This window comes from Mustela lutreola, chromosome 14, assembly GCF_030435805.1.
Source record: "Mustela lutreola isolate mMusLut2 chromosome 14, mMusLut2.pri, whole genome shotgun sequence".
Lineage (NCBI taxonomy): Eukaryota > Metazoa > Chordata > Mammalia > Carnivora > Mustelidae > Mustela > Mustela lutreola.
Window position 1 is genome coordinate 11,413,396 of NC_081303.1, and position 14,232 is coordinate 11,427,627.

Sequence of the window (14,232 nt, forward strand, 5' to 3'; positions counted from 1 at the left end):
CATGATCCCAGGGTCTTAGGATCCAGCCCTGCATTGGGCTCCCTGCTCAGCCGGAAGCCTGCTTCTCCTTCTCCCGCTCCTCCAGCTTGTGTTCTCTCTCTTGCTGTCTCTCTCTCAGTGTCAAATAAATAAATAAAATCTTTAAAAAAAAAAAAAAAAACCTGAGGAGAGGTTACAAAATGTCTGCCAATGGGGTGCATGGGTGGCTCAGTGGGTTAAGCCTCTGCCTTCTGCTCAGGTCATGATCTCAGGATCCTGGGATCAAGCCCCACATAGGGCTCTCTGCTCAGCAGGGAGCCTACATTCCCCTCTCTCTCTCTCTGCCTACTCTCTGCCTAATTATGATCTTGTCTGTCAAATAAATAAATAAAATCTTTTTTTTAAAGTCTGGCAAGGAAATCAACTTAACACTTTAATAATCAAAATATTAAGTGATGATCTTATACCAGAATATATTATAACTTTAGGAACTGGGGCAGCTGGGTGGCTCAGTTGGTTAAGGTCTGCCTTCTGCTAAGTCATGATCCCAGGATACCTGGATTGAGTCCCACATTGGGCTTCCTGCTCAGTGGAGAGTCTGCTTCTCCCTTTTCCCTCTTCCTCTGTCATTCCTCTCCCACTGTGAATGATTTTGCTCTCTCAAATAAATAAAAACCTTTATTTTTTTTTTTTTTTTTTTTAAAGATTTTTATTTATTTGTTAGAGAGAGAGAGAGATACAGAGCGCAAGCACAGGCAGACAGAGTGGCAGGCTAGAGGCAGAGGGAGAAGCAGGCTCCCTGCCGAGCAAGGAGCCCGATGTGGGACTCGATCCCAGGACGCTGGGATCATGACCTGAGCCGAAGGCAGCCACTTAACCAACTGAGCCACCCAGGCGTCCCAAATAAAAACCTTTAAAAAACAAAAACAAGAACAACAAAAAAAAACATTTTAGGGGTGCCAGAGTGGCTCAGTTGGTTAAGCATCTGCCTTCGGCTCAGGTCATGGTCCCGGATCCTGGGATCAAGCCCCACATGGGGCTCCCTGCATGGTGATGAGACTGCTTCTCCCTCTGCCTCTACTGTTCCCCCTGCTTATACTCTCTTGATCTGTCAAATAAATAATTAAAAGCTTTAAAAAAATCAAGAAACTTTAGGAACTGGGTATTATTTCTAGAATAGTTAGAGCATTTACCCAAATGTAACCTAAGGCTTATCATTTGTTTAACAGTACTTCCAGAGTAACTTACCATACCAAATAAAAAGACCTAATGAGTTAAAGACACTCATTTACAATTTAAATCTTGGGAAGTTTGTTAAAACCTTAGAAAGTTTTTATAGCCTGTGCCTAAATAGGATTAGGAATCAAAGACCTGATAAAGACAAAAACAGAAACTGGGGGTTTTGCGGGGGGCAGACCAAAGAAAAAAAATATATCTTTTTTTCACATTTTCTTATACCAACGATTCAAGAAAGCTGTGGGTTTTTTTTATTTATTTTAAGATTTTACTTATTTATTTGTGAAAGAGAGAAAGAAAGGCAGAGGGAGAAGCAGGCTCCCCATTGAGCAGGGAGCCCAATGCGGGGCTCCATCCCAGGATCCTGGGATCATGACCTGAGCCAAAGGCAGCTGCTTAACCTACTGAGCCACTCAGGGGTCCAAGAAAGCTTTGTCTTTTGAACAGAGAATTTCAATCTTATATACCACTGTACTTTTTTTTTTTTTTAATACCACTGTATTTTTAAAATCCACTTATTTCTATCTTAGTTCATCCTGACCACAGGTAAAATTCCTTTCCAAAGATTACCCTTCCCTAACTTTCCTTTTTTTTTCTTTTTTAAGATTTATTTATTTATTTGACAGAGAGAGATCACAAGTGGGCAGAGAGGCAGGCAGAGGGAGAGGGAGAAGAAGCAGGCTCTGTGTGGAGCAGACAGCCTGATGCGGGGCTCGATCTCAGGACCCTAAGACCATGACCTGAGTCGAAGGCAGAGGCTTAATCCACTGAGCCACCCAGGCACCCTTCCCTTCACGAACTTTCTACAACTTTCTTTTGCATTCAGATTTTGTCCCAAGCCATTTCTCTCCAAACAACCATCTTATTTAGGTCAAAATTACCTTCTTTAATCTTCAACAAAAATGTATTCCCATTCCTTATATCTTTCTAACAAACTCTACTGATGACGGAGCAGAAGGCTAGCAGAAGACAAAGCAGAGGCTGACCTCCTGCAGCCTCCCCACACCCCCACTGCTGGGTGGGATGTGTGTAACTTTCTTCCAGGAAGCTCCCAACTGTCTTCCTGTTGATGTCTTGCTGGAGGAGAAAAACAACCTTAACTTGACAATGGCAAGGCCTCCAGTATCTTGTAGGTCCTCTTTAGCAAATAAAAGTTCCTTTGAAAACCTCCCTTTTTGGGGCACTTGGGTGGCTCAGTGGGTTAAAGCCTCTGCCTTCGGCTCAGGTCGTGATCCCAGGGTCCTGGGATCGAGCCCTGCTTTGGGCTCTCTGCTCAGTGGGGAGCCTTGCTTCCTCCTCTCTCTCTCTTTCTGCCTGCCTCTCTGCCTACTTGTGATCTCTGCCTGTCAAATGAATAAATAAAATCTTTAAAAAAAAAAGAAAGAAAACCTCCCTTTTCCTTACCTCCCCAGCTCCTGAGTGTATATTCTGCCACTCCTCAAGACCCCAATGCCCTGCTCTTTCTGCCTACCAGTCCTGTCCCTGTGCTTTAATAAAATCACTTTTTTTGCACCAAACATGTCTCAAGAATTCTTTCTCGGCTATCAGCTTCAAACCTTAACATCGTCTTTCCTACATCATCTACTTTTCTACCTACAGAGCTGCTTTTCTTATTTTCATTAGTCTTCATGACATTTGGCAAAATTTTTCACTCTTAGAAAATTCCCTCTCCAGTGAAAACTAAGTAGTAACCCATTGTGAATTGTTCCACCAGAACACTTTAGATGCCAAATTTATGAATCACTTAAGCACAAAGCATGTTTACCAAGAGACTCAAGTGTCCTTAGTTTTTTGCAATAAGGAGTCAACAGCATAAACCTCCAGTACTCAATGCTTTAGTGTTTTATCTCATTTGGAAAAGACCGAGATGTCCAATGAATTCAATCCCGTTTATCATCCCAGCAAAACTTTGAGAGAGCTGAGATTAACCATCATTTTAAGTTACCTTTTTGCTAACAAACTGCAACAGAGAATCATGAGCTCATTTGACCTTCAATAAATCATGGTAGAATAAAAGTTTCATATTTAATGCTGATACCCTTAATGACATCTATCTTTTATTTTTTTCTTTGAGAGAGAGAGAGGGAAATGAGTGGGAGGTGGGGCAAAGGGAGAGGGAGAAGCAGGCTTCCTGCTGAGTAGCTCTCCCCAAATGTGGGGGTGGATCCCAGGACCCTGAGATCATGATCTGAGCCGAAGGCAGATGCTTAACAAACTGAGCAATAAGGAGTCAACAGGCGCCCTAAGACATGTCTACCTTAAAGCAATGAACTGAAATTAGTTTAAATACTGAATATATCCCACCTGGATCCTCTTTTAAAATTCATTTCGCAGACACCTGTAGGGCTGTCAGTTAAGCATCTGCCTTCCACTGAGGTCATGATCTCAGGGTCCTGGGATCGAGCCCCACATCGGACCCCTGCTCAGCCAGCAGCCTGCTTTTCCCTCTGCCTGCCGCTCCTCCCTGCATGTGTTCCCTCTCTCTGACAAATAAATAAAACCATTTTTAAAAAGATTTTATCTATTTATTTATTTGACAGAGAGACACACACACACAGTGAGAGAGGGAACACAAGCAGGGGGAGTGGGAGAGGGAGAACTCATCCCGCCAATTAGAGGGCCCAATGCGGGGCTCAATCCCACGGCCCTGGGATCATGACCTGATCATCAGCTTCAACAGAGGAGCAGATGCCATGTTTTGCAGCCAACAAGGGGGAATAAGCTGTCCATGATGGGCTAGAGAAGACAGGTAATTTCCTCAAAAAAATTGGGTTTTGGCAGCTGCTTGCGAATATCCCTCAAAGTCCTCACCCTGAGGTAGACTAGCCACAGCTGGCTCCAATTATAGCCATTAACCTGGGAAATAAGTGAGGGAGAAGCCCCCACATCTATTAGAAAGAACAATGAATGGGGAGAGGGTCGAGAGTCCCCTTTGTCTGGAATGGGCTGCGCTTCCTCCAGCAAGCTAGGTTTACTCAGAAGAGGCCTGTTCAGTTAAATAATTATCCAGTATCTCAGGAGGGAGTTCACTAGCCAAACATGTTCTCCAAGAGGACCTTAGGTCTGGGTCCTGATTAGAGCCCTGAAAGCCTGGGAGGACCTAGGGTACCTGTCTCTTTGCCCTGTTTCCTGCAGGAAAGAGCCAGCTGACAGAGCCCACTGTGACCATGCAGCATTACAGGAGATCTGTCCTTTCCTAAATTTTGCAATCCCAGTTGTTTCCAGTGGGTTAAAAAGGCACCCCAAGGGAGAGTTCCTTGGGGGTGGAGAAGCCTAGTGAGCTCATGCTAATGAGGGAACCAAAGCAAGATGAGGGCAAGGCAGAAGCTGGCATCCGGCAACCCCGCCCTCCTCGCCCCTGCATGGGTTATATGTGACATTCCTCAGGCACTTCTGGCTTCCCTAAAGGAAAAACAAATAGTTGACTTGTAGAGATCACAATCCTGCAAGGCCTGAGTCTCCCTCAGTTTACAAATATCCAAGTGATTGACAAGGAAGAAGCTTTCTTACCAATAGCCTAACTTCCAGAGACCCATAACTCAGTTCCTGAAGCCTTAACATCATCTTCCCCTCCATAATATTGAGGGAGGCTGAGGCAGAGGGAAATGTAAATAAAGCTGAATTTCTTCTAAACCTAAAGCTTATTTACAAGGACGTGAGATAGGAGGAGTGCGACATTCCTCCAGGAAGCTCCCATGCCTTACTAAAAGGAAAAACAACCTTAACTTGACAAATAGCAAAGCCTCCAGTATCCTGTATATCTTCTTTAGTACATGAAAGTTCTTTCAAACCCTTCCTTTTCCTTACCTTCCTCAACCCCATAGTATATAATCAGCCACCCCTCACAATCCCAGGGCAGCAGCTCTTTCTTCCCACGTGTCCTGTCCCTCTGCTTTAATAAACCACCATTTTGGGGCGCCTGGGTGGCTCAGTGGGTTAAGCCACTGCCTTCGGCTCAGGTCATGATCTCAGGGTCCTGGGATCGAGTCCCTCATCGGGCTCTCTGCTCAGCAGGGAGCCTGCTTCCTTCTCTCTCTCTCTGCCTGCCTCTCAGTGTACTTGCAATTTCTCTCTGTCAAATAAATAAATAAAAATCTTTAAAAAAAAATAAAATAAAAAAAAAATAAACCACCATTTTGCACCAAAGATGTCTCAAGAATTCTTTCTTGGTCATTGGCCCTGGACCTCACTTATATTCTAAAACTTCATCAGTGCTCCCGGAAAAGTAGAGAAGGTCCATTACCAAAATCTACCACGCCCGCATCCCACCCAACTCCCACACAGTGTTCCCATGCAGGACATGTCAGAGGTTTTGTGTGTCAAAAGCAACCAGAAGCATCCCTCAAACAAGAAATCACTATTGATCACAATCCTGCCTTCCCCTGAGGCATTCCTGCCTTAAGAGGCCTGGAAGGGATGCTGAAGCCCCTCCCCTTCCCCTTCTCATCCTAGGCTACCAATGGGTGCCTGGTGAATGGACTGAAATACTGTCCTATACCCTGAAAGCTGTATTATCTACCTGTCATTTTTAACCCATGGAGAACGCTAGAAAAATTTTACTAGGGAAATTACCCAAATTTATAATTTAAGTAGCTAGTAGAGGACATTGATGGAAAACAGTAAAGATGGGAATCCATCAAGGTCTAAATGGCATTCCAGCATATATGACCTTTATAGAAAACTAGGAAATGGTCCCCAGTTGGACTTTTTTTTTTCTTTCACATTTTATTTATTTATTTGACCGAGAGAGAAGTCACAAGTAGGCAGAGAGGCAGACAGAGCGGGAGGGGGAAGCAGGCTCCCCGCTGAGCAGAGAGCCCCATGGGGGGGCTCGATCCCAGGACCCTGAGATCATGACCTGAGTTGAAGGCAGATGTTTAATGACTGAGCCACCCAGGCGCCCCAAATAAAATCTTAAAAAATTAAAAGATACTTGACCCACTGAGCCACCCAGGGACCCCTCCAAGTTGAGCTTTATTCCATCAGGTATTGGTTTCAGCCAGCTTCCAGAGGAGGTCCCACAGCCAGAAATGGCTAGACCAGAGAAGTGGAGGGGATTGCATTATATCAACCAGGAGGAAACCTCACATGGGAGTCTTAGGATTGGCAGCTGAGCTAGTCACTTAGATGACGGTCCTGTGCCCAGACAGTCCTTTGTATAAGGACAGAAGCAAAGAGAGGGCATCTAGTGTCTGGGTCTTATTACCATCCTGGCCAGGGTATTAACTTCCAGCCAAAAGACAGGCTTTCTCCTCCCCGGAGAGTAGCCATGGGCTAGAGGATTGCAGCCTGACCAATCAACATGAAAATGTTTCAGTAAGAGTGTATAAGACTGTACTCCTTGAAAAGCCCCTGGAAGGAAGAGAAAAGTACTCAACAAATTTGCACCAAATCTCAGAGTCCAGATGAAAAGACTCAAAGCCCCAAGGTGGGCGTAAAGTGATGTGGTTTTGGAATAAATGTGAGGTTCAGTGGGGTGAGGTTCAGAGCCAATGGCCAATGGCCAAGAAAGAATTCTTGAGACACCATTGGTGCAAAAAGGTGGCTTATTAAAGCACGAATGGGGACAGGTCCCATGGACAGAAAGAGCTGCACTAGGGTTGTGAGGAGCAATTGATTATATAATCTGGGGTTGGGGGAGGTAAGGAAAAAGGGAGGTTTTCAAAAGAACTTTCATATGCTAAAGAGGACCTATAAGGTACTGGAGGCCATGCCATTGGCACGTTAAAGTTGTTTTTCCCCTCTAGCAAGGCATTAACATGAAGATACTTGGGAGGTCCCCCAAGAATGTCACCCATATCTCACCCAGAAGTGAGGGTGCAAGGAGGTTGCAGAGGATCAGCCTCTGCTTTGTCTTCAACTAGCCTTCTGATCCCTCATCAAAGGTACATTTTATACTTCAATTAGTGACTAATCTGTGGGGTGATTGGGGATTGTAATAATAGCCTGATTCCCATAACCTGGAGAGGCAGACTTTTGACACTTCTTGAGGTAGTCTAGAAATGGCTGTGGTGTAGGGGGAGGAGTGGTGGGTGAAAATTTCAAAAACATAGGTTTGAATCCCGGTTCTTCCATGTGATGTTAGGTGATTTTTCCAAGCCCTTTATTAACTGCATAGTGAAGATGATACTATATTTCAGAGTGGTGAGAATAAATCCCGAGAAAGCATTTTGAAAAATCTTCAAAACACCATAGAAATATGAAAAGAACAATTTTTCTGAGTTAAAACTCTTCAGTCTGTGACTATAGGATAATGCCTGCATACAGCACCCTACCAGCACTGCTAAGATAATCACATCGTACATTGGCACTAAGTACGATACATAGAAGGAACTCAAAGTGTTTACTTAATTAAATAACATGTCATAAGGAGTTCCAGAAAACCAGGAGATAATTCTACCATAAAACAGTACAAATTACTAAAGAGTAAGAATAGTTCTCAGGGGAAACATGCTGGACTCTCTACTTAGAGTCTTTCCTGTTCTAGGATGTGGTTTCGGCTACCCAGACATGACCCATTCCCCGATTCAGAAAGCCAACTATCCTAAATCTTAGAGGAATATCCCATGAGCCACCTCCCACCATGAATAAAAAATGGTATCTCAGAAAATGTGGGAATGTGAAAGGAAGACCTCTATGCCCTTAATTGTTTACCTCATTAGACATTTCTATGAGAGAGACATGGAAATTGTTTAAACCACTGTTATTTTGTCTGTGTTAAAGAACAGAACCAATACTGTCAGTTTGAAGCTTCTTATGTAGCTAGGGTCCAAGTCAAGCCCCAGGCTCTGCCCATCAGATTCACCCATCCTACCCATCATCCTGGAGACCTTGAGGAGCTCTGGCAGTTCTGGATGCTGGGAGCTACTTTGAAATGCCCCTGCCCCCATAAGATGGATTAATGGTTGAATAAACGGTTGGATAAGCAGGTATGTAATAAAGCTAGTATAGTAAAATGTTGAAGACTGAATCTAGGTGGTGATAAACAGTGCTCACTCTCAATTCTTTGAATTTTACTGTATGTTTGCCATAATAAAATACTGATGGGAAAATACCATCATCTCACCTAAAAAGTTCTGCTAGTAGTCTCATAAATGTTTTGTTTATGTATTTAATTCAGATTCCCAGTTTTTTTTTTTTTAAGATTTTATTTATTTATTTGACAGAGAGAAATCACAAGTAGACAGAGAAGCAGGCAGAGAGAGAGAGAGAGAGGGAAGCAGGCTCCCTCTCAACGCGGGACTCGATCCCAGGACTCCGGGATCATGACCTGAGCCGAAGGCAGCAGCTTAACCCACTGAGCCACCCAGGCGCCCCCCCCAGTTAAGTTTACACATGGCATTTGATTAATATAGATCTCTTTTCTTCATTCACTGCTCATTGTCATTTTTGGCTATACAACAGGACCCAGGACAGGCAAGAAGTGCCTGGACCAAGGATCAAAGTCTTTCACTGGAGCCAAGAGAACCTGAAGGCTCTGATCAGCTGTTTATGCTAGAGGAGATGATCTACACTGCCAGAAAAGCTCAACATCCAAAGGCTGTGGCAAGAGGGCTCTATTTTGATCCATCCTGGGCAAAAGGTATACAAGACTTTTGATCTCAGAAGCAGATATTGGGCAGCAGGAATTTCCATCAGCAGGTGTCCACCGACATGGGGCATGCAAACTGCCATCTTCCTGCACTCTTAAATGCTGCTTTGCTCATGATTAGCATGCAAAGACTTGACAGATGAATGAATGGTGGGGTCTCAGTGCTTATCCTCCTAGGATGGTTCTCTCAGGGATCTTTCTTTTTTAAGATAGAGTGATCTTACATGAAGGGGCAGGGGAGAAGGGCCAGAGGAGGAAGGGGAGAATTTTTTTCTTTTGAGATTTTATTTATCAGAGTGAGTGAGCGAGAGACAGAGAGCATGTACAAGCAGGGGGAATGGCATGCCGGGTAAAGCAGACTCCCCGCTGAGCAAGGAGTCCAATGTGAGGCTCCATCCCAGAACCCTGAGATCATGACCTGAGCCAAAGGCAGACACTTAACCAACTGAGACACCCAGGTGCCCTGAAGTGGGGGAGAATCTTAAGCAGGTTCCACACCCAGTGGGGAGCCCACGTGGCTCCAACTCAGGACCCTGAGATCATGACCTGAGCTGAAACCAAGAGATGGATGGATGCTCTCTCCAGAATCTTTTGAGTATGGTGCTGTGTGCCTGTGAGCAGTGCACCAACCAGCAAGATCAGGCATGAACTCCTCAAATGAAGGTTCAAGGCATAGAAAGAATGTAGGATTTCAGTTCCTGAGATACTATATAAAGCCAGGATAACTTAATGTTGAGAATATAAAATTAGAACAACAAATTATTTCCTGATTTAGGTTTTGGGTCCTGAGCCTGGAATTGAGGGTCCTTGGACCCCAAATCTGAAGAGGGTGCCAAGAATTGAGAAGCAGCCCATTCCATGCATAGCATTTTTCTTACAAAGTAGGGCACTTGTTGGTCCTAGTTTGGCCCAGTGAACTGAGGCGAAGGAAACTGTGGAATGAGGGTCCCTCACTTGAATAGCCTCACTTGAAGGCCCTCCCAGTTTTCCTCAATGGACAAAAAGCAGCAGTAAGCTCAGATACAGGGAAGCTCAGATACAGGGAAGCTCAGATACAGTATAAGCCATGGTCTTATACTCGGAGGCCATCTTGAGTGAAGGCCAGCACCATCCCCACATCCACCAGTCCTCAGTGATGATCCAGATTTATCTTTTTTTTTTAATTAAAAAAATACTTTATTTGACAAAGAGACACAGCGAGAGAGGGAACTCAAGAAGGGAGAGTGGGAGGAGGAGAAGCAGACTTCCCACTGAGCATGGAGCCCGATGCAGGGACTTTGTTCACCGACGTAGGACCTAGGACCAACATGGTAGAAGCAGGGTTTGGGGAGTGGGGAAGGAGCAGGTATTTCAAGGACTCTGCTGAACTGGACCTGAGACAGTAGGTGAAATATCAAAGCATTGAAACCCCAAGGCTTGCCCTTATGTGAGAAGCCACGAGGGCAAGACACCATACAGGAAGTCAGAGACTTGGAATCACCAGTGTAGTTGAGAAGCTGAAAGAAAAAAACTTCATTTATAATAATAAAAAATTTCAGTCAATTATGTTGGAGGAAAAGATTGAGTTGTCTTTTCATTCTCTCTATAGAAGCTGGTTTGTAATATAAAATTCTTATTTAAAAATTTATTTATTTATTTGACAGAGATCACAGTAGGCAGAGAGGCAGGCAGAGAGAGAGGAAGGGAAGCAGGCTCCCTGCCGAGTAGAGTCCAATGTGAGGCTCTATCCCAGGACCCTGGGATCATGACAGGCGCCAAAGGCAGAGGTTTTAACCCACTGAGCCACCCAGGCGCCCCTAAAATTCTTATAAATGAGGATCCTTCTATACTCTTCATAAGATCAAAGAGTATGCAGCCAAAAATGCAGGAAAAAAAAATATGAAGGATCTATCATACTTAATTTTTTTTTTCTGGATTTTGTGATGTTTGTGGTATTTATCAGCTTTTTTTTTTTTTTTTTTTTTTTTTTAATTTATTCTTCAGAGAGAGAGGGAGAGAGAGCGAGCACAGGCACAGAATGGCAGGCAGAGGCAGAGGGAGAAGCAGGCTCCCTGCCAAGCAAGGAGCCCAATGTGGGACTTGATCCCAGGACGCTGGGATCATGACCTGAGCCGAAGGCAGCTGCTTAACCAACTGAGCCACCCAGGCGTCCCAGTTTTTTTTTTTTTTTTTTTTTTTAAGATTTATTTATTTAGTTGGCAGACAGAGATCACAAGTGGGCAGAGATGCAGGCAGAGAGAGAGGGAGAAGCAGGCCCTCCACTGAGCAGAGAGCCCAATGTGGGCCTTGATCCCAGGACCACGGGATCATGACCTGAGCTGAAGGCAGAGGCTTTATTAACCCACTGAGCCACCCAGGTGCCCCTATTTATCAGCTTTTAAAACATTGTACATTGTCGTGATTTCTCCTCTCATTCCAAATACTCCCTTTTGTACTTAGAGTCATACTGTTTTGTATCCTTTTTCTTTTTAAAGATTTTATTTATTTACTTGAAAGACATCACAAGTAGGCAGAGAGGCAGGCGGGGAGGGGGGAGGCAGGCTCCCTGCTGAGCAGAGAGCCCGATGTGGGGCTCGATCCCAGGACCCTGGGATCATGACCCAAGCGGAAGGCAGAGGCTTACCCATTGAGCCACCCAGGCGCCCCTTGTATCCTTTTTCTTAAAAAGGGGTCCCAATAACCAAAAGAACTGAAAGCAGGGACTACAAGCGATAGCTGCATGCCCAAGTGACGTTATGCCCAGCACCCGAAATGTAGAAATAATCCAAGTGTCCCATCAACAGATGAATAAACAAAAAGTGCATACAATGGACTATTATTCAGCCTTAAAAAGGAATGAAATACTAATATATTACAATGTGGATTAACTTTGAAAATATGCTCAGTGAAATACTCCAGACTCAAAATGACAAATAAGGTATGGCTCCACTTACAGGAGGTACCTGAAATCAACAGATCCATAAAGACAACACGTAGAAGAGCAGCCATGGGGGGCTATTGGGGCGGGCAATGGGGAATTAGTGATCAATGAGTATGGAGTTTCTACCCGGGATAATGAAAAAATTCTCAAAATATGTCATGGTGATTTTTGCATGACAATGTGAATGTACTTTTAATGCCACTAAATTATACACTTCAAATGGCTAAAGTATTAAGTTTTGCAATCTATATACAATTTTTAAAGGGGGCTTACTCCCTAAAGTTGTATAAACCCAAGCCCCACAAAATTTGTATCTGTTCCTACTCATGAAATGAGCAATTCCACAATAATACAATATAACAGCCTATGAGAACCACATACTCAGAACCAGAAGGGTTTTAAGTTGTTTTTACTTAATAAAAGAGATTCACTTAAAAATTATAAAATGGAGAACTCTTAAATGATAAATCATAAAGATCAGGTTCCAGATTTCCTATACAAAGCCCATTCAGAAACTGGAAAGATGGCTCACTCTTACTATCCTTTAAAGTTGCCTGGGAGGGAAGGGCTGTGGTTTAGATTATTTTAGAAACAGAAGCTCAGAATGCCTGGGTCTGCAACTCAATAAATTCTTTTAGTGGTTCCTCTTGTATGAAAACAGTAGAAGTGTATTTTGTAGAGGAGTGGAAGATGGTAAGAGAGGAGTACAGGTTTTTGTACAATAGATAATAAGGAAATCATGGGTAGGATCCTGAAGCCATCTTTCTGCAAGTCTTAGAGATTTGATGGCCTTTTTAAAAAAATTTTATTTACTTGACAGGCAGAGATCACAAGTAGGCAGAGAGGCAGTTAGAGAGAGAGGAGGAAGCAGGCTCCCTGCTGAGAAGAGAGCCTGATTCCAGGCTCAATCCCAGGACCCTGAGACCATGACAGGCGCCAAAGGCAGAGGCTTTAACCCACTGAGCGACCCAGGTGCCCCGAGATTTGATGTTTCTTTTTTTTTTTTTTTAAAGATTTTATTTATTTATTTGACAGAGAGAAATCACAAGTAGATGGAGAGGCAGGCAGAGAGAGAGGGAAGCAGGCTCTCCGCTGAGCAGAGAGCCCGATGCGGGACTCGATCCCAGGACTCTGAGATCACGACCTGAGCCGAAGGCAGCGGCTTAACCCACTGAGCCACCCAGGCGCCCAGATTTGATGTTTCTAATGAAAATTCTTAACTAAATTTACAGTCTGCTTTGACCAGGAATCTAAATTGGACTTTGAAAAGCAATGCTTTCTCGCCCTACCAGTTCCGTTACTTTAATATCCTCACCTCTAATGAGCAGATAAAAACCAAAAAAGAGCATAGAAAGTTGGGCCTCAATTTCCCATAAACCGTAATTGAAAATTTCACACAGTTTTATTAGCAAGAGGGAAATTAAATAGCACCTATAAATGTTTAATACAGAACTACCCAGCAGTTTTAGTAATAAACCAAATGAACATTTAACCAAGACTTACTGGATTACTTTTTGAAGTGTATTATGTGTCTCATGAGGTAACTAGAATCCTTCTTTGAAGTCTTAGATTGATGCAAATAATAAAGTAATAGGGCATGGAACTTAAAAAATCTCTTCCTTCAGGGCACCTGGGTGGCTCAGTCGGTTAAGCATGTGTCTTCCACTCAGGTCATGATCCCAAGGTCGTGGGACTAAGTCCCACGTGGGACTCCCTGCTCTTCCTTTCTCTCTTCCTCTTGCTGCCCTCCTACCACTCCACTTGTGCTCTCTCTAATAAATAAAATCTTTTATTTATTTATTTATTTTTAAGATTTTATTTATTTGAGAGACAGTGGAAGCTCTATGTTTACTTCACTCTCCAGATTTTCCTTGGTGGATGAAGGGGAATTTTCCTCCTCAAGGGAGATATGCTTTTGGTGATACATTACCAGATTAATTATAGAAGGCCACGAAGTTAAATCCTTTTCTTTCATCTTGCACACGCAAAACCAAGGTTCAGATGATTAACTTGTTTTTTTTTTTTTAAGATTTTATTTATTTATTTGACAGAGAGAAATCACAAGTAGATAGAGAGGCAGGCAGAGAGAGAGAGGGAAGCAGGCTCTCCGCCGAGCAGAGAGCCCGATGCGGGACTCGATCCCAGGACTCTGAGATCATGACCTGAGCCGAAGGCAGCGGCCCAACCCACTGAGCCACCCAGGCGCCCCTGATTAACTTGTTAAATGCCATTTTATGATTTTGTGATGAGAATGAGCGGTAATATCCCACAATAACAGAAAACATTTTTTTTAGTCCTACAATATAAAACATGACTATTTTGGTCCCAATCACTTTCTAAATTTACACTGACTGTATTCTTACATATTCTAGAGAAACACTTCTATTTTCTTATTGGAAAGTTATCAATATCCCAGAAACGAGTACACAAAAAGAACCTTAAATACCATTGAGCGTCTCCTGTTGTAATGATTCAAGCTCTCAGCTCTGCTGTCTTGAGCCACCGT